Consider the following 20201-nt stretch of genomic DNA (forward strand, 5'->3'; position numbering starts at 1 on the left):
CTGCAGGGTCCCCAGAGTCCTGTCCTCCCACCCACTGCAGCAGGAGCGGTTAGTGTCGGGTGAGAGCAGGAATGGAGGGCCCATGCGGCTGGGACCCAAGGGCCAAACCCAAAGGGGAGCTGCAGACCACTATGATCCCCAAAGCTTTTCCTCCAGGGCTGGGAAGAGGGACTGGACACAATGTGATGTGAAGCTCCCGTTTAGGGACGAGGAGCGGCAGCAGCAGTGAAACCCAGGCTCCCAAGGAAGACGCAGTCAGGCCCAGCCGGGGCCTAGCTGTCCCCACTGCCCCCCTGCCGCGCCCTGATGAACGCCTTGCAGTGCGTGCGGAAGTGGGTCTTGAGGTTGAGAGGGCTGTTACAGCTCTTGCCGCAGACCTTGCAGGTCAGCGGGCCTCCGGCGGCGACCAGGCAGTCGGCACCCTCTGGGTCAGCCCGGGACAGGGCAGATGCCTCTTCCTCCCCATCCCCCAGCCCCAGGGTGCCCGATCGCCCCACACCCCGTCTCTTCCTGTGGCTGATGAATGGGTGCCGGCTCAAGGAGCCAGGGGAGGCAAAGCACAGGCCACAATCGAGGCACTGCTGGGTACCACCATCCACCCTTAAGCCCACCATGAGGCCCTGTTCCACCGGGCCGCTCCGGCAGCAGCGCAGGGGACCGAGGCCTTCCGAGCCAGGGCAGCCCCTGGGGGGCTTCGCCGGCGGGGGGCGTGGTGCCGTCAGGCTCCTCACTGCAGGAGTCAGAAGACTGGCGGCGTTTCCGTCCGTGCCCCGGGGCTCTGGCCCCGGGGCCCCGAGCCAGGGTGCTCCCTCTGCCAGGGGACTGGGCCCCGAGCAGCAGGCCGTGCCGGACCTGCACGTGTTTCTCCAGGATCAGGCGGCTGCTGAAGGAGCGCTTTCCCTCTGTGCAATACCTGCAGGGGTAAACTCGCTTGATGCCCTCGTGATTGACCTTGACGTGGCGCCTCAGGCTGTGGGCGGAGCAGAACGAGCGCTCACACAGGCGACAGGGGAACTTCTTCACTGACTTGCCGTGCTCCTTCTTCATGTGCGCCACATACTCGTCACGCTCGGGGAACCAGGAGTGACAGAGGCCACAGGTCCAGCCCCCGGGCCCACCGCCCACCCCCACGCCTTTGCTCCCCAGCTCCCGCCGGGGCCGCTTGGCTGGGCACCTCCTCCTCCTCTGAGGACGACAATGACTCCTCAGTTGCAGGGGCCGCCCCTCCCTGAGACACGGCCAGCTCCTCAGGCTCAGTCTTGGGGGTCGGGAGGGCATCTCCAGCCCCCTTCTCAGGGGCCTCCTTCTCTAGGCGCCCAGACTGATGGGTGCTCTTGAGATGCTCCAGCATGGTCCTCTTCTGGGCAAAGAGCAGGGGGCAAGACGGGCACTTGAAGACACTGACGCGCTGGGGCAGCTAGTGCTGGTCGAAGTGTGAGGAGAGCAGGGGTTTGTGCGTGAAGACGGTGTCACACATGGCGCACTTGTAGATCAGCTTCGCTTGCTGCGTGAGGAAGGTCAGATGCTGGGAGTAGACGTGGGCGTGGGCGCTGGGTGCAGACTTGAAGGCCGTGGGGCAGATGGGGCACTTGTGGAAAACTTCGTAGTGTGACGTGTGGATGTGGGACTAAATGGAGTTCACACCCCCGAACACCACTGCGAAGCTGGGACCCCTGTATCCCACACGCCGAGAGAAATGCAGACAGGCTTCCCGCAGGGGTGTCTGGAAATTGGCTTGCAGGAAGTTGCCCCCACACTCGGGGCAGACGTGGGGGGCTCGGTTCTTATGCGTGCGCTGGTGGGCGCTGAAGCTGCAGCGATTGGGGAGCATCATGGGGCAGGATGGGCACACATTGCTGCTGGCCCCGGGGTCTGGGGGCCCAGGCTGCTGGAAGTGGGCTGCCATGCCAGCCTTGTCCCGGCACTGCTGCTTGCACTCCAGGCAGTGGAAGCACGTGTAGAGGGTGGCAGGGGCAGCAGGTGGATCTGTCGATAGTGGCAGCACAGGGGCCTCAGCGGCAACTGCAGCAAGGGCAGAGCTCACGGCCCCCTCAGCCTTGTCCAAGATGGGCAAGACCAGAGGTCCAGGAGCAGGCAGCACAGCCACAGGCAGCAGGGGCGTAATGTCCGGCTGCCCCACCATCTGGTCAAGGGCCACGGACCTCATGACCAAGTGTGAGCACTGCATGACAAGCCCCTTGTCCTTGTGCTCATGCACGTGCAAGAGCAAGCTGCACTTGTTGAAGAAGACCAGGCAAGGGGCACAGTGATTGGAAGTGACCTCGATGCGCACGCTGCTGCAGTCGTAGTGCCGGGCCAGGCTCTTCTCCAGCGAGAAGGCATTGCCACACTGTAGGGAGCGGTAGCCCGTGGGTGGGAGGACCAGCCCGGCCTTGGCAGGTGGACTCAGGTTGGACCTGTAGGCGGGCAGCAGGTTCTTGCTGTTGAGAATCTTGTTGAAGGCCTCCACCAGGTTGGACTGGGTCCGGGAAATCATTGTGCCGCCCGCTGTCCCCGGGCCTGTGGCCGGCTTCGAAGGCTGCACCATCACCACCGAGGCCCCGTTCACCTTCTGATCCCCAGTCCCCAGCCCCGCACACCCTTCGGCTTTGGGCAGGGTTTGGGGCACCAGGCCTAGCACGTTCTTAGCCATCATCTTTGGGGTTGGTGGCAGAGCCCCCGGGCAGAACCACAGCCTTTCTGGCCACACTCGCTGCCATCAGCATGGCAGTGCTGGCATTCTGGATGGTGACCACGGGCAGTACTGGGGCACCTACTTTCTACACACTACACTGAGCCCCACAGGTTCCAAGTTTCTCAGGCAAAGTCATGGCGACAGTGAAACTGAAAGAAAGCTCAGAATTTTACGTGTCCCCCAAAGATGACTTCTCAGTTACCCCTGGTTAAAGTTTCAAAATATGTCTGGCTATTGTCATCATCATCATCATCATCATCATCGTCATCATCATGATGTCATCAGTTAAAGGAGACTTTCGTGACCACCTCTAAGAGGCTGACCTGCAGGGTGGCCCACAGCCATGTTCCCAGGACAAAGCAGGTCCTAGAAGTCACAAAGCCATCCAGCCTTGGAGGACTGGGTAGCATGGAGAAATCTCTTTTCAAAACAGGTCCCACAAACGACAAAAACACATTTGACACCATGGTGGCAACAACTGATTTGTGTGATTTTTGCTTTCTGAAAATGCAAACATGAAGTTACCGCAGAGTTGGGAACCCAGACAGCAGCATGCTTGTTGCTGGTGTCTTCCCGCTTTGGGAGAGTAAATCAGGAATGCTTTTATTTATATGATTTATCCATCCTGATTTTTCAGTGGGAGTGGTGGCACAAACTTCAAGTGATTCAGTATGTGTTTTAATTAGCCACTCGTTCCTTAAATGTCCCTCATCTTTGATGAATCAGTAAGAACAATTTCTGGGGGAATAACTTGTTCTTCTAATTTATTGTCTCTACGGACAGGTACAAAGACCCAATGATGAGTCTTATCATTATGTATTACAAAAATGTACCAATAAATGTTTTGTTTCAAATAAATATATTAATATAGTTACCCTGTTGTTATGTGAATTTCATTTTAATGTGTTAATAAATTTCTCCCTAAGCATTGCTTTTGCTGAATCCCATTAAATTTATTAGGTGGTCTTTTTGTTCTATGTACATTAAGTATTTTTGTAATACTTCCATTGTGGTTTCTTCTTGGATTGACTGCTAACTTAAGACTGTATTGTTTAGACAGTTGATATGATAGCACATGTCTGTAACCCCAGCACTTGGGAGGCTGAGGCAGGAGGAAAGCAAATTTGAACTAAATGGAGAAATTTAGTAATGACCTATTTCAACATTAAAAAAAAAAATCACAGTGTTGTGGGCCGGGGATTTAGCTCAATGGTTCCAGCACCTGCCTTGCAAATGCAAGATCCCAAGTTCGATCCCCGGTACCAATTTTAAAAAATGCCTATAAAAATCACAGCGCTATGGTTATAACTCATTAAGTGGGCCCTGTGTTCAGTCTTCACTGAGAGGGAGAGAGCCAGGGAGAGGAAGGGAGAGAGACATCATTATCCCAAAATTCATGAACTTTTTAGTTTTCTAGTTATGGATATCTGACTGAAAAACCCTAGGTGTTGATGGCTTCTCGTGGTGGAGTGCCTTCACAGGAGGTGGCATCACCAAACACCTAGTCAAAGTGTCCATGCTTCTGTGGTTGCTTTAATTCTCTTCTTTCTTGGTGTCCTCTTGTAGTCCTTAGAAAATTCTCTTCATTTCCAAGCGTGATTGTATGTAACTACCCCTAACTTCTGTGGATCTTCTATGGAAGCAGAGAACTTCTGAGTAGACTCAGTTTGCCATATGCAATGGGAGTTCAGTCTTGTACTTTAAATAACCCTGGGGAACCACCATGAGTTCTTTATGTTCTGAGAACAGCAGCAGGAAAGTCAGCTCTGATGATAAGGATAGGAAAGTAAAACATTAGATAGGACAGCATATACTTCTCTAGGTAATGCAGGCCGAACAAGGAATATGCCAGCCACATGGCAAAACTCAGCACACTGGCTGACAAGACTAGGACAAGAGGTAGGAAAGGCACATACAACAGACAAGATAAAGCTGGGCGTGGTGCCACATGCCTGCAGTACCAGCCCCTTGGTAGACTGAGGCAGGAAGATTGCAAGTTTGAGCCCCACCTGGACAATTAAGGGACTTGATAACATCCTGTCTCAAAATAGAAAACAAAGGGCTGGGTATACAGTTTAATGTGGAGGGCCTCCATTCAATTATTAATAATGAAAAGAAAAAGAAGTGAGATTTATCAAATGGTGACTTTTGGGAGCTAATTATCAACTTGACACCATATTTGCAAAACAGGAAGCATAGGATCTCCGCTTTGAACCGAAGTTTAAACCTTGGCCATGTGCAGTTAGGTTTCTGCCTCAATGAAGCCCCGGCTGTCTTGAACTTGCAATCCTCTTCCCTCAGCCTCCTGGGTTGGGACTAGAACCATGCAGTACCACACCAGCTATAAAGAATATAATTTAGTCCACAATTCTATAAACCAAGTAGCTTACAGGCAACAGAAATTGATCTTTCACAGACTTGGGGGCTGGAAGTCCAAGATCAAGGCACATCAGCTTCAGTGTCTGATGAGGGCTGCTTTCTGGTTCATAAATTGCAATGTTTTTGTTACTCTTTACATTATTGAGATAAAGTACCTAACACCCAAAGTAAATGGATTGTAGGTTACAGTTTACAGGGGTTTCAAGGCGGCTTGGCAGAGGAGAAAAGGTTTGTGGCAGAAAGAAGGTAGCAAGGTAGCAAGGTAGCAAGCAGCCAAAGAGTGAAGCAGCAAGCTATTATAGCAACCCTCTTACCATCCAATATATTCTACCCAGGCTACATAGCTTTAGGGTGGAAGTCACTCACACCCAAGGTGGGCCTTCCCATTATCCATACCCAGAACTGCACTAAAACAACTAGTGGACTAATTGAGTAAACACATACCCTTCACCCCAACATCACATATGGAATCCCAGCATCATACACTCTATATCTGAAAAGCTCCCCCTATGAGCACATGAGGCTTTGGGGGGGACATCAAGGTACAAACCATAACAGGCAGCTTCTTCTTGTGCCTTCATATATTGAGAATAAAGAACTCTGTTCTTGTCCACCACTTCAAAGGATCTGGACTGCATTCAATAATGTTCACCTCCTGCCCTAATCAACGCCTAAAGGCCTCCTCTCCTCCTGCCCTTACAACAGGGGTTAGTGTTTGATATGCAAATTATAGAGAGAGACATAGTCATTCCATCCATACCAGAATGGTTGTTGGAAGCCAGTGTTTTCTGGGATGTTATCAGGAAATGAGAATCCCTGGAGGGGCCTTAGGAGAAAGGCCCAGAGTGTAAGTCTGTGAGGACTAAGGGTCAGATAGGTCTAGTTTAAAAAGGTCTAAAGGAGCAGGGGAAGTGGGAGGGGTAGGGGAAAGGAAGAAAGGGAAAAGAAAAAATATGAGAAAAGGAAAAAATGGAAACAAAGTCTTTGCAAATAGGGAGGGGTGGAGGGGGTGAAAAAAATAATAACCAAGATACTCACGTAATGGTACAAGATCCCAGTGATGAATGTAACTGTATTTTATAACTAAAATGTACCAATAAACTTAATGGGGAAAAAAAGCAAAAAAAAAAAAAAAACAAAACCATGTAAAAGAATTATGCAAAATAGTGCATTATTAAACTCAACTCCAGTGCTTGTCAATATTAAAAAAAAATAAAAATAAAAAATAATAAATTAAGAGTCTTCCACCTGGGCCAAATCCTTTTGTTGCAGATAGGGAAGTTAATTAGATATCTGGTAACCAGTTAGCCAGGGCCCGCCCTGGAGGAGCCAACATGGAGGACAACCAAGACACATTCACTGAAGGCCAACATTATAAAAAAAGAGAATATAGGGTGGAAGATTTAGCTCAGTGGTGCCACACCTGCCTGGCAAGCTCAAGATCCTGAGTTCAATCCCCGGTGGGGGTGGGGGAAGGGGGACTACTACATCTTTGTGCTTCCCCTAGGGATGAAAGCAGTGATTAATGTTCTAAATAGGTATCAGTCACTTGGGTGGGGAACTAAGCTCTTAACCTGCCATTTCCAGGAAAGATCCTTGACCCACCCCTTACCGAAAAAATCCTTGCTCAAGCTTTGTACTCTTGCTCTGTGACTTGCTTCCCCATTGGATCTCCATTTAATCAATGTTACCTAAGCGACTTATACTTGTTGTAACCTCATCAGTTCATCATATTTTTGTCCTACCTTGTGATTTCCCATTGGATCAATATTACCTAAGTGACAGTACTTGAAATCTTACTAGTTGATTATAGTTTTTTTCCCACCTTGAACCTGCCTCACCTTTTGCCTTTGCTCAGTAAAAACTCCTGAGGAATACGGTCCCAGGCAATCCATTTTCCAATCCCCCATCTGTCTCTTAGATGAAACTATCTTTCTCTTAATAAATGTTTCCTACTCTTGACCTTCTTTGTTCCTAGAAATCATTCTTCTATTTTAGAGAACAACAACTTGCCTCCAGATATCTAGCAGGTTTGGGAGTTACTACATCAATTCCCCCTATATCACTTTCACCACCCTTAACTTCTGTTTTCTGCTCTTTAATTTTATGAATGCTGGACATGGTGCTGTATGCCTCTAATCTCAGCACACAAGGAGCTCAAACAGTAGGAATGTGGTAAGTTCAAAGCCAGCCTGAACTACATTGCAACACCCTGTCTCAAATATAAATCAATAGGGCCTGGACTTAGCTCAATGGCACCATGCCTACCTCGAAAGCCCAAGGTCCTGTGTTCAATCCCCAGTACCAAAAAATAATAAATAAAATTAAAATAAATTAATAGATAGATAGATAGATAGATAGAGATGAATAAATATAAAATTCATCACAACTCTTCTATCCTGGAGTTATGGTAGGAATGGGACAAGATAATGATTGAAAGTGCATTCTTTCCACTGAATATCTTGAAAAATATCTGTGGAGCAGGGCATCTTTGGAAAAGTCTTTGAGATGAGATCTCTGTAGGGCAGGCAGGGCACACATGCATCCACCTGCACCCTGGCCACCAGGGAGGATATTGTCCCAGAGGAAGAACGTGCATTGTGGAGAATTGACAGTATGTGTGGCAGGTGCACTGGTCCAGTGGAGAGCCGTGGCAGACTTGTAGACAGGAGATGAGCGTGGGTGGAGGAGAAGAGCATGAGTGGGATGGAGAAGGGTGTGTGGCTTTAGGATGTGAGCTGGGACCGAACCTTAACCTTGTTGTTTTCCTTGTAGGATCCCACAGCGAAAGACCTACTGCAGTCTTGCAGCAATAGCAGAGAGATGAACCCCGCCTTTGAGACCACTGAGGAAATTGATGACTTCCTTCAGGTCTTCTCTGATCCATACAATGAGCACAGGCAAGGCCAGCCCTGGCCCGAGCCACAGCTCGGCATGGCCGCCACTGCTTCTGCTGAAGGCAGCCAGCAGGGCTCAAGCCAGAGCCAAGTGATGCCAACCTTGACACCCAAGGGGATGACTTCTGCGTCTTGTTCTGTGCCCAGGAGGGTCCTCACCCAGAATTCAGCAGGAACCCCAGAGGAAGACTTGGATGCCTTCCTTCTTGAAGAATTTGAGTAGAAAAATTGAGATTTTTGAATGGAACAAGCAAGTGACACCTTGTGAACAGGTCAATCCCACAGCAGGCTACCAGAAAAATCATGTCATTGACATCCCTAAGATAATACTCATTGCCTGCCAGAAAACAAATGTCACTGCAAGCAAGATGACTGGCTGTCATGAATTTAGCCAGATGCAGGACACAAGTGGTGAACAGACTCTCAATAGCACTGAGATGCTTGATTGAGTTTTTCAAATTGAGACATTTGATTAAGAGAAGCTACATGGGCTCAGCAATTCCACTCCCTAGGGTGCAGAAGATCCACCCTGGAGCATCTTTGCCACACCCTAGGGTGTGTAGGACTCATCCTAGGGTGGCTCCTCCTGTGGCTGTTATAAAGGAGAAATGAGGAAGGAGGCTGCTGTTTCTGGTCCTTTGGAGGAGCTCCAATCTTCACCTTGGATGTTATCTCCTGCCTTCTAGAGCAGACTCTTCAGTTTCTGGCGTGGATCCTTCAGCCTTCTGGCTTGATTCTAAAGCCTTCCATCACAAACCCAGACATTGGAACAGCCTCCAGTGTGAATACAGACCCTCTGCATTCTACCTCATCTGACTCTCCGAGTGGCCACTGTAAGCCAATCTTGTAAATTCTTATATATTTTTATATCTTGTGTTATATCTGTTTCTCTAGTAAATACTGACATATACAAGCATCCAGATGACAGCACTGTGTGGCAGTCAGGTAAAGACTGAAAATGACAACCAGCCACTCTCTGGAGGCCAGATGACAGTCCCCAGGATTCATCAGATCTTTTATTGGAGTCCAATGGCAATCCCTGTTGGTGACCAGAGCCAGAGCCTCCACCTGAACCAGATGAAAAACACCCGTAATGATCACTGCCTCAGTGGGGGCCAGATGATGACCAGAAGCAATGGCCAAATCCTCAGTAGGGGTTATCAGCTCTTAGCAGTGCCACACCCAGGACTCCCAGCCTTGACAGTTTGCCCTGTGATCCCAGAACAACTCCCACCAAAGCACTGCAACTTACAGGCTAAGAGCTCTGTGTTCCTGGAGAAGCCAGAGAGTTGGAAGCCCTACATGTGCCCACACCAGGACTGTGGGAAATCTTACGCAAGGTCCTCTTGCCTCCGGGTCCACCAGCGCACACACAGTGGTAAGTTGGGGCTCAGGTCCTGGGGAGGGGCTAGTGGCTACAGATGGCTGCATTTACAAAGCTTTGAGGTCGCTGCACATTGTTGCTACCTCCAGCATTGCTGGGGATTGAATCTAGCTTCTCTCATAGGATAGACAAGTGCTCTAGCGCTGAGCAACATCTCTGGGTTTCTTTTTTTCTGCCCTTCATAATTTGCCTCTTGTTCCTTTAGGTCCACCTGTCCTAAGCTCTTCTTCTTCTCTGGCTTCCAGTCTCCTTGAATCTGTCTCTCCCTCTCCCACTTCAACAGTCTTAGCCTTTCCTTTGTTCTTGGTAAAATTACTGCCTCAGCCTCCACCCCAGCCTCACAAGCATCTGTTTGTCTCTCACATCCAGGAGAGAAGCCCTACGCATGCAACGTGCAGGGATGCGAGTGGAGATTCAGCCGCTCGGATGAGCTCAAGCGACACATGAGAAGGCACACCGGGGAGCGGCCCTACAAGTGTGAGGCCTGCTCCAAGAGTTTCGCCAGATCTGATCACCTGACACAGCATCAGAGAGTCCACAGAACATTTCCCCTAGGACTGGAGCCCAACCATCTATGAGGAACCGTGCACAGATACGAAATTCCCCCTGAGCCTTTGCTCTTGTGCTGTACTCACCATTGCATTGACATATAATAGATGCTGGATGTTTGTCAATAAATTATTTGAAGTTTTCATTTTTTCTGAAGCCCCCGAGAAATACCTGTGAGTGTTCTTCATGATAACTAAGCCATCTACAATGCCCTAGATGCAGAAGCACTCTCCTGTCATTCCCCTCTGTTGGGTGATGCTTTCCATGTGCTGTGAGGCTGAGATTTGGCTCTGAACAGCAGTCAAGACTGTATCATGGCAGCTGTGAATGCCCACAGTGGATGCCAAGAAAAGGAGAGGTGGGAGGTAATGAGGGAGGGAGAGGGGTGTCGCGTCACACTTGGTATGCCAGAGACCAGAACTGTTGCAGAGACACTGGAAGGCCCGCCTGGGCATTGGCCTGTGAACACACTCAGACCAAGGATTCTGGTGGACCAACGCATCCCATATGAGGAGCTCCTATGAAGACCTCTCCCCAGTAACAGTCGCTCTTGCCCAGAAATCATCACCAGCTCCTGAAAGGAGCCTGTGGACCTAATGAATTTCACTCTAGGACAGCTCCAAGAAGTCCTTTTGACCTTTTGGTATTATTTGGCTCCATTGTTTCATGGTAGGGTCTCAGGCATCTCAGTTTCAATAAACAAGTTGTGTGTATGACTGTTGAAATTGCTGCCAAAGTGTAAATTGGTGTCTGATTTTGAGTGTTATAATATGTTACAGTAGGACAGGAGTTGGGTGGTCATGAAGTGTTTGATACCTGACTCAAAGCTAGAGGCAGCACTTGTTGAAAAGGTGAGAGAAATCTAGTAAACATTTCTGATGGAGCTATTTTCCTGCCTTGACTTTTTTCTTGAAGTGCTTCAATCCCATGCCTACTGTGTGATGTGAAAAGCTATTTTCCTTTGTCTTCGCTGAGCACGGTTGTGCACAGCTGTGATCCCAGCTATTTGGGAAGCTGAGGCAGGAAGACGGCACTTTCAGGGTCTGCCTGGGTAATACACTTGTTTGTTTGATTTTGGTTTTTGGTTTTTCTTTTCTGGGACAGGGTCTCACTATGTAGTCCAGGCTGGCCTTAAACTCTGGCCATCCTCTTGCTTCAGCCTCTGGAGTGCTGGGATTACAGGCATACACCACCATGCCTGGTAAAGCTATTTTGGTTTTTTTGGTAGGGGGGATTGAACTCAGCACCTTGTGCTTCCAAGGCTGCCACAGGTGCCACTTAGCTGAATCCCTAGCCCAATGTTTTCGTTGGTTTGAGATGGTCTCACTCTGTAGTTCAAGGTGGCCTCAAACTCATGGTGTTTTTCCTTTCCTCTGCCTCTCAAGGGCTGGGATTCCAGGTGTGCACCGCAAAACACATTCCGCCCGAGCGCTTTGGTGGATCATTTCTAATATTAAAAAGGATGATCGTGTAGTGCAGTGGTAGTGTCTCTGGGTTTGATCCCTAGTAGCAGAAAGAAATTTGCTTCTTCCCTAACCTCTACAGGTGCCACTATCTTTCGTAACACACCTAGCCCAGATTATACTCCCTTGGTCATTCCCAACTAATCTAATTTTCCTGCAGGGTCTGTGTAATTGAGTTTGACACAATGCATTGTCAACAGTGGAATCTGAAGCCAACCCCTTGAGAAGGCGCTGTCATGGAGCCCAGCCCGGTAACCACCTAAAGCCTCTGTGCCCTCCAGGTCCAAAGTTGCACTGAGCTCTCCCGGGTTTAGCTTCTTTTTTGTAGAAGCCCCATGACTTTATTTAGGTTTCACTTTTGACTTGACTGCCAAAATTACAGCCATCACCGCCCTGGTAGGGCTACACAAGATTGATCTTTCTCACTGGTCTTTTCTGGTATAAGGAGAGGTCATCTTGCTGATTCCACTGAGGACATTGGTTGGATTGTTTACACACATCTGGAAATGACCTGGCTCTTTTACTTTTTTCTCCCTCTTTGAACGTCTTTAAGAGCAAAGATAAACAGAACTCAGAATTCTCCTTTGCTCTCATAAGATTAATAAAGAGCAGAGTGGGTCTCTCAAATGCTAAGGCAGTCCAGATAAACTGTCTGTGAGGCTCTAGCTGGCTGGGTTCAAACATTATGGCCAGTTCTCTTGCACACTTAACCAATGGACACAGTACACTAAGCGTAAGTCAGACTTACAATGGCTTTATTTTCAAACTACCCAAGCATTTTTTTCTTAGAACTAAGTTAGAAGACCGTACCTATTAGTTTAAACCATCTCAACTGGCACCTTGAGGCTTCATGATGCAATTAGAACTCCAAAGCTTGTCTCCCTTCAGTTATGGTCTCAAAGCTGGTGGAGACTCTCCTCTCAAGCTACTCCCATTCCTTTCTACAACTCCCCCTCCTTTACCCATGGATTTTGTCCAGGTTACATCCCCAGCTGCTCCTCCAATTCTTTTCTCCACGAAACCCAACTCACCAATTAGTATGGGAAGTTCCACACGGGGGGACTAAAAGCTATTTAAAATGCACTATTTTGGCATGTTCATTATTTAAGGTAAAGACTTGAAAATTACCCAGTGCAATAAAGATCACCTTGACCTTGTGCTGTTTCTTACAAAGAGAAGATAAAATGCCAGTGTGAAAGACACTCTCAAGGAAAGTCAACGTCCTTATCATCAGGGACAAAAAAAGTGCCATGAGGAGAATATTGTACAGATTTTAGCATACCTTACACTTTAAGCTTCCCCATGTAATTGTCACACTGTCACATTGTACTCTTCAATCTGAGCCACATCCGCAGCTCTTTTTATTTTGAAGCAGGGTCTCACTAAGTCACTAAGCTGCTGAGATTGGCCTCAAAGGTGTGATCTTCCTGCCTCGGTCTCCCACAATGCTAGGATTACGGTCCTGTGTCAGCAGGCCCAGTGTCTTTGGAGCTGTTCTTCTTGCTCCTGGTGAGATGGCTAAGCAATGACGACCTGTGGCGGTTATTTCCTTTGTTGTTGTTCTTTTGTTTGCAGACAGGATCTTGCTATGTTGTCAAAGCTGGCCTTGAACTCACAATGCTCCCAGGTCAGCCTCCCAAGTAGCTGTGGTTACACAGGGGTGTGCCCTGGCTTGATAATTGCTCCTGAGGTGTTATCCACCTTTCCCTGCTGGCCAGGTTCCTAAGGGGCACTTTCTCCCCAGAGCTATACGACGGGTGCTGACCACCAATCCCTGCCATTACTTTCCCTGCAACATTCGAGGTTCCCCTAGACCTACCCACTGGTCCTCACCAAAGCACCAGGTTACATCTCTGAGACTTTGAGGGAGAAAGATAGCATTTCAAAAAATATATTTTAAAGTTATATTTGAAACATGAGCAGCTGCAAGCTAGAAGTATAAAAAGCCCAGCACCAAGGGTCACACGCTCACATAACTAAATGGCCAACTAGGACAGGAAGCCAAACTGAAAGTAAGAATAAGCCCTTCAGTGCTACCCTGGAAGCATGACAGAAAGAGGGGTTGGGCCTCGAGTGTCCTGTCTTTCCCTGGGGAAAGATAAGTGACAGTGCAGATGGGAGGAATTCTCTCACTGTCCCTAGACAAGAGGCTCCTACCTCTTTAAGGAGGGTGTGGGTTGGAGGAGTCTGATGATGGGTAGGAATCAGGATGGGAAAGCACTAAATCAGAGGGGGGCAAGTGTCCTATCCGATGCCCACGGATTAATCAGCTTTCCATTAGTGGGACAAAATACACGAAATAACAACGAAGGGGGTAAGTTGATTTGGGTTCATAACTTTGCAGGTCTCTGCCCGTGGTCGGTCAGCCCCATGGCTTTGGGGCCTGTGGCCAAGCCCTGCTGGGAGTGCATGGCAGGGGAGGCTTCTCACCTTGTGGCTCAGAACCCAAAAGAGAACCAAAGGAGGGGCTGGGCACTATAGCCCCTTGCAGGGCATCCCCCAACAACCTCTTTTCCTGCCTCCAGGCTCCACCTTCTAAGAGATCATCCATCTCTTCCAAGCACCCGGGGCTAGGGACCAAGCCTTCAATACCTGGACCTGATGAAGACATTCCAGGCACAAACCAGAGCAGCCAAAGCAATCAAGATGCTTACCCTCAAACAAAGCTTCTCCACATGATCCACACACTGAGGGAAATGAGAGACTGAGGGAATATGTAAGTGAACTTGAGTCTTACACTAATTACAAAACTATAAAAAAGATAATATAGCTGTCCCTCATTATCCAGATGTAAGCTACAAGACATGAAGTTTTAGACAAAAGTATCTATGTCCCATCAACCAAAACATGAGAAAGGAGAAAACAAGAAAGTCATGAAAATGCAGACTCACATCGTTATTTAAAACTTAACGTGAACTCAGAGATTTAGCATAGCTGAATAGAGGAGGAGCCACGCTGGAGTTACACAGAGAAAATCATCTAAAAACACAGGTAATTGGAACGGAGGGACATACGTTCTGATGCCAAAATCAGTCTGAAATAAGAGACTTGTAAATCAAACAAGACATAGGCATAGGACTTTATAAAATGGGGAAGCAGCCCACAGAGCTCCTGGTGGATGGAGACTCCGCATGTGCATGAAGCAGGAACCGCCATTCTGGGGAAGTTCCAAAAAAACTGATGGGCAGCCAGGCGTGGAGGTGCACACCTGTAATCCCAGCACTCAGGAGGCTGAGGCAGGAGGATCTCTGCCAGTTCGAGGCCAACCTGGGCTGCTACATAGTGAGCTCAAGGCCAGTCTGAACTGCGTAGGGAGACCCTGTCTCAACCACAAAAAGGGACAAGCTACCAGGAAGCTGCTCCCTCCCGCAATGGGTGGCCAGGAGTTTTATTTTTTCTTCTGCCACGCACCCACAGCCACTACCTGGAACCTCTACGGACAACAAGGTCAGGGACTGCAGGGGCTGTGGTGAAGGTAGTGAGTGGAATACACCACCCCTCCTGCCCTGCCCCTAGCTGGGGGAGGGGGATGGACTTTCGCAGCCTTAAGCCGTGTGGCAGGGCAGTGAGTGGGAATGGGTGGCAATGAGTGGAAGTCCTGCTCCCAGGGCCCTGAGAGGGGAGCGATGGTGTCAGTGGAGTGAAACAGGGGCTGTGCAAGGGCCAGGCGGGGCCAACTGTACACGGGACTGGGAGCAGCCTTGAGCTGTCTCTTTCTGAGGGCACCTCAGCAACTGGGAGAGTGACAGAGACACTCTGGGTGAGGAGATGTGGCCGGGCCGCCAAGGGACATCCGCAAAGCTGCTGGCTGAAGTCTTGCCTCAGCGCCCACATCTGAAGGCCAAGATAGCACCCTGGCACCCAGCACTAACCTTACTGCAGACTTGGTGGGGTTCCCCAGCACAGAGTTGGGCTCTGACTTGGACCCTACCACAAAACGGAGGGCACCAGAGGAATTTTATTGGTTTGTTGTTGTTTGTTTTGCTTTCCTTTTTCTATCCTTTTTGGGGGTTTTTGTTTTGTTTTGGGGGGGGTTCTGACTGTTTAAGTTTTTACTTTTATTGTTTTGGATTGTTCATCTTTTTTCTCTTTTTCCTCAACAGTTTTTCTTGATTTTTTGATATTTTCATATGAGTGAACACTGTCTCTACTCTTCTGGTTTGCTTCACTATTCTTTTGCTTTCTCTTTCATTCTTTCCTGCCTCCAGTTTCCCAGAGCTTGGGTGATTGTCCTTTGTCCTTTAGCCTTGCTTCTACTATATTTCTCTTCATTTATTAATTTTTTTGCCTATCCCTCTGAAATTCACACACACACACACACACACACACACACACACACAGAAAACGTTCCACTAAGGGGAAACTCACAGCACACAAGTTCCTGGTTTATGTTGGATTGTTACATAACTGTAAATCTTGCTCCTATGGTTAAAAGTACCAAATTAATAGTTACCACAGTTTGTCAGTTTCTAGGATGTGTTTGATGCAATTGCTATTGCTAATTGTATGACTTTAGCTAGGATGTCATACCTGTTGTAGTCAGTTGTTCTCCCTTGTATGACAACATGGTGATTGTCTGGGGTCATCATCATCACCATAGTCTAGTATCAAAGGACTGGGTGAAGGGCCAAAGAGAGAGCACTTTCTCATCCTTAATAAACTGGGAAGGATCTTGAGACAGACACAAAGACCAAGATCCCCATATTCCCAGAAGACATCTCTGAGGAGTAGTCACACAGCTACCTATCCTAAGTGATTTACAAGCATCAACACAGAAAAAAAATTAAAATTTTAAAATAGAAAATGATAAGGCACAGAAGCAAAATGCAACCCCAGACCTCCACCCCACCCAAGACAAGTCCAGGCTACTGTAAGATAGAGGAAATCAGAAGCCACCCATCTGAATTTTCTGAAATGGTAGCAGCAGAAGTGTAAAGAAATAAAGTAAAAGATGAATGAGGCTATACAGAAAATCAGATCAGAAATAATGTCTCAGGTAAAAAAAAGACATGATGATCAAGTTGAAGGATTTGCTCAGTGAAGTTAGAGTAGATATAGATTTTTTTAAAAAGTAGAGGAGCTTCGGAAAATGATGGAAACCATGAATCCCCAACATAGGAAAGAAATGGAATCTATGAAACAGATTCAAACAGATACCCAGGAGATTAAATATTCCATTGAAAGCCTACATAGTACATTGAATGAAAGTGAAGAAAGAATTTTTGATCTTGAAGACAGGTTTGCAGTTAATGACCATGGAAAGAAAGATTTCTTAAAAACAGCAAGAGACCATGAAAAATCAAACCAAGAGCTGCATGATGATGCAAGGAAGAACACCATAAGATTGATTGGAGGGCCAGGGATTTAGCTCAGTGGTGCCACACCTGCCTCACATGCGCAAGGTCCTGAGTTCGATCCCTGTTGAGGGTATAGGGGATTGACTGGAATCAATGAAAAAGCAGGAGACAGTGCAAATGAAAACATGTTCACTGAAATAATGCCAGAAAACTTCCCAAGCATGAAAAAAGAATTGGACAATAAGATAAGTGAGGCATTTAGAACTCAAATTAGCCATGTTCAAAATAAATCTACAACAAGGCATATAATAATCAAGACTCCAGAAATTCAGCACAAGAACAGAATATTAAAAACTGTTAGAGAAAACAATGAATCACCTATAAGATAAAGTCCATCAGAATCACAGAAGACTTCTCAATACAAACCCTTAAGTCAGGAGAGCTTGGAGTGAAGTATCACAAGTCCTGAAAGAAAACAACCTGCAACCCAGATTGGTGCATCCTGCACAACTATCTTTCAAAATCAATGGAGAAATAAGATACTTCCGTGACAAAGAACAACTGAAGAAATTCATTACTACTTAATCAGCTCTGCAAAATGCCTTGAAGGATATCTTAGAAAGAGATAAAGAAGACTACAATACCAAGAACACCAGTAGAAAGAATCCATCAGGCAAGTCTAGCAATTAAACAGAGGAAAGACAGGGAACTAACAACAGAAAAATAATATGACAAGGGTAAGCCAATACATATCAGTTATAACCATCAATGTAAATGGTCTCAATTCACCAACCAAAAGAAACAGAATGGCAGCTGGGAATTTAGCTCAGTGGTGCTGCCACCTGTCTTGCAAGCACAAGGTTCTAAGTTTGATCCCCAGTACAAGAAAGAAAAAACAAAAACCAGACTGGCAGAATGGATGAAGAAACAAGACCCATCAATGTGTTACATACAAGAAATATATTTAACTTAAAAAGAAATTCAAAGTAAGAGGGTTAAATACAATACTTCATGCAATAGAAACCCAGAAAAGACAGGGGTAGCTATTTTATTTGCAGACAATGTGAACTTCAAGCCAAGACTCACCAAAAGAATCTTAAAAGATCACTACATACTTGTTAAGGGAAAACTTCAAGAGGAAGAGATAACAATCATAAATATATATGCACCAAATACTAGCACCTTCAACTTTGTAAAACAAAAATGGACATAAAAAAATCAAAAAAGCATAACACAATTTTAATGGTAGACCTCAATACCTGACTATCACAAATAGACAAAAATCATCAACAGTGAAATATCAAAACTATACCAAACATGTGAACAAATGGACTTAGTAGGTATCTACAGAGTGTTTCACCCCACATCAGGATACACATTCTTCTTAGCTGCACATGGGATGTTCTCCAAAATAGACCATATACTAGTTCATAGAAAATGATTAAGCAAATGCAAAGGAACTGAAATTATCCCATGCATATTATCAGACCATAGTGCCGTGAAATTGGAAATCAATAACAAAACAAACCACAAGAACTTCATAAACACATGGAAATTCAACAGTACCCTCCTGAACAATGAATGGGTCGCAGATGAAATTAAAGAAGAAATTAGACAGTTTCTACAATTAAATGATAATGTCAATAAAACATACCAGAACTTAAGGGATCCAAATAAAGCAGTCCTACAAGAAAACTTATAGCAATGAATTCTCACATCAGGAAACAGAGCAAACTAAAATAAACAACCTAAAGTTGAACTTCAAATTTTTTAGAAAAATAAAACAAGTCAAGTTCAAAGCTTGTATGAGGGAAGAAATATAAAGATCGAAACAGAAATTAATGCAGTGGAGACTAAGACAACAACCCAAAGAATCAATGAATTAAAGAATTGGTTCTTTGAAACATTAAATAAAATTGATAAACCCTTAGTAGACCTTATCAAAAAAAGACTTAAAACCATGCAATTAAGAATGAAAAGGGTGAAATCACAACAGATCATAAGGGACGGGGATTTAGCTCAGTGGTTCTGCTGCCTGCCTCACAAGCACAAGGACCCAAGTTCAATCCCCGGTACAAAAAAAAAAAAAAAAAAAAAAACAGATCCTGCAGAATTCCAGAAGATCATTCCATAAAATCATCATCTTAAATTCCAGAATGCAAGAACATGTATTCTAATAAGATGGAAAACACAGAACATATGGACAGAGTTCTAGATACATATGAACTACAAAACCTGAATCAGGACATAAAAATTCTAAATAACCCAATATCAGTCAGTGAAACTGAAGATGCAATTAAAAACCTACCAACAAAGAAAGCCTGGGTCCTGGCAGTTTCACTGCTGAGTTCCAGAAGAAATTTACAGAAGAACTAATGCCACTACTCCTCAAACTCTTTAATGAAATTGAAGGGAAGCAATACTCCCAAATTCATTCCTGGAAGCAAGTATTACTCTGATACCAAAATCAGAGAAGGATCCAACCAAAAAGGAAAACTATTGGACAATGTCCCTAATTAATATAAATGCAAAAATCCTCAAGATAATGGCAAACAGAATGCAGCAAATTATCAAGAAGATTATACAACATGACCAAGTAGGATTCATCTCAGGGATACAAGAATGGTACAATATATCCAAATCAATAAATGGAATACACCATATCAACAGAGCCAAAGACAAAAATCACATGATCATCTCAATAGACAAAGAAAAAGCATTTGAAGAAGTCCAGCACATATTCAAGATAAAAACCCTACAAAAAAATTGGAATAGATGTCTGTACCTCTATCTAATAAAAGTCATCCATGACAAATGAACAGGCAACATCATACTAAATGGACAAAAACTGAAAGCTTGCCAGCTGTGGTGGTGCACACCTGTAATCCCAGCACTTGGGAGACCAAGGCAGGAGCATCACCATGAGTTCAAGGCCAGCCTGAATTCCATACTGAGACTGTCTCCAAAAAAACCTGAGCTTTCACTCTAAAATCAGGAACAAGGCAAAGATGTCCACCATCATGACTCTTATTCAGTGAACTTCTGGAAACATTAGCCAGAGAAATTAGACAAGGGAAAAAAATAAAAGGAATAAGGACAGAAAGGAAGAAGTTAACAAATCCATGTAATTAGGAATGAAAAGTGTGAAATTACAGTGGACCCAGCAGGAATCCAGAGGATCATCAATGCCTACTTGGAGAACATATACACCAATAAGATGGAAAACACAGAAGAAATGGACAGATTTCTATACACATATGAGTTACTAAAGTTGAACAAAGAAGACCTAAATATTCTAAACAACTCAGTATCAATAAACGAAATTGAAAATGTAATTTAAAACTTACCAAATAAGAAAAGCCCAGGTCCTGATGGCTTCATTGCTGAATTCTACAAGAAATTTAGAGAAGAACTACTGCCACTACTGTTTAAACTCTTCAATGAAACTGAAAGGAAAGCAATTCTCCAAAATTCGTTACTGGAAGCAAGCATTACCTTGATCCCAAAAGCAGAGAGACACACAACTGAAAAAGAGAA

General features: G+C 45.9%; 1 pseudogene; it reads right to left on the reverse strand.

The window, feature by feature from the left end:
• Positions 1–272: 272 nt before the first annotated feature.
• LOC101697374 (zinc finger protein 687 pseudogene) lies at positions 273–3040 on the reverse strand (annotated as a pseudogene).
• Between the last annotated feature and the right edge of the window lie 17161 nt (positions 3041–20201).

This window comes from Heterocephalus glaber, unplaced genomic scaffold, assembly GCF_053883595.1.
Source record: "Heterocephalus glaber isolate CG9 unplaced genomic scaffold, H.glaber_assembly_v1.0 deba00001452, whole genome shotgun sequence".
Classification (NCBI taxonomy): Eukaryota; Metazoa; Chordata; class Mammalia; order Rodentia; family Bathyergidae; genus Heterocephalus; species Heterocephalus glaber.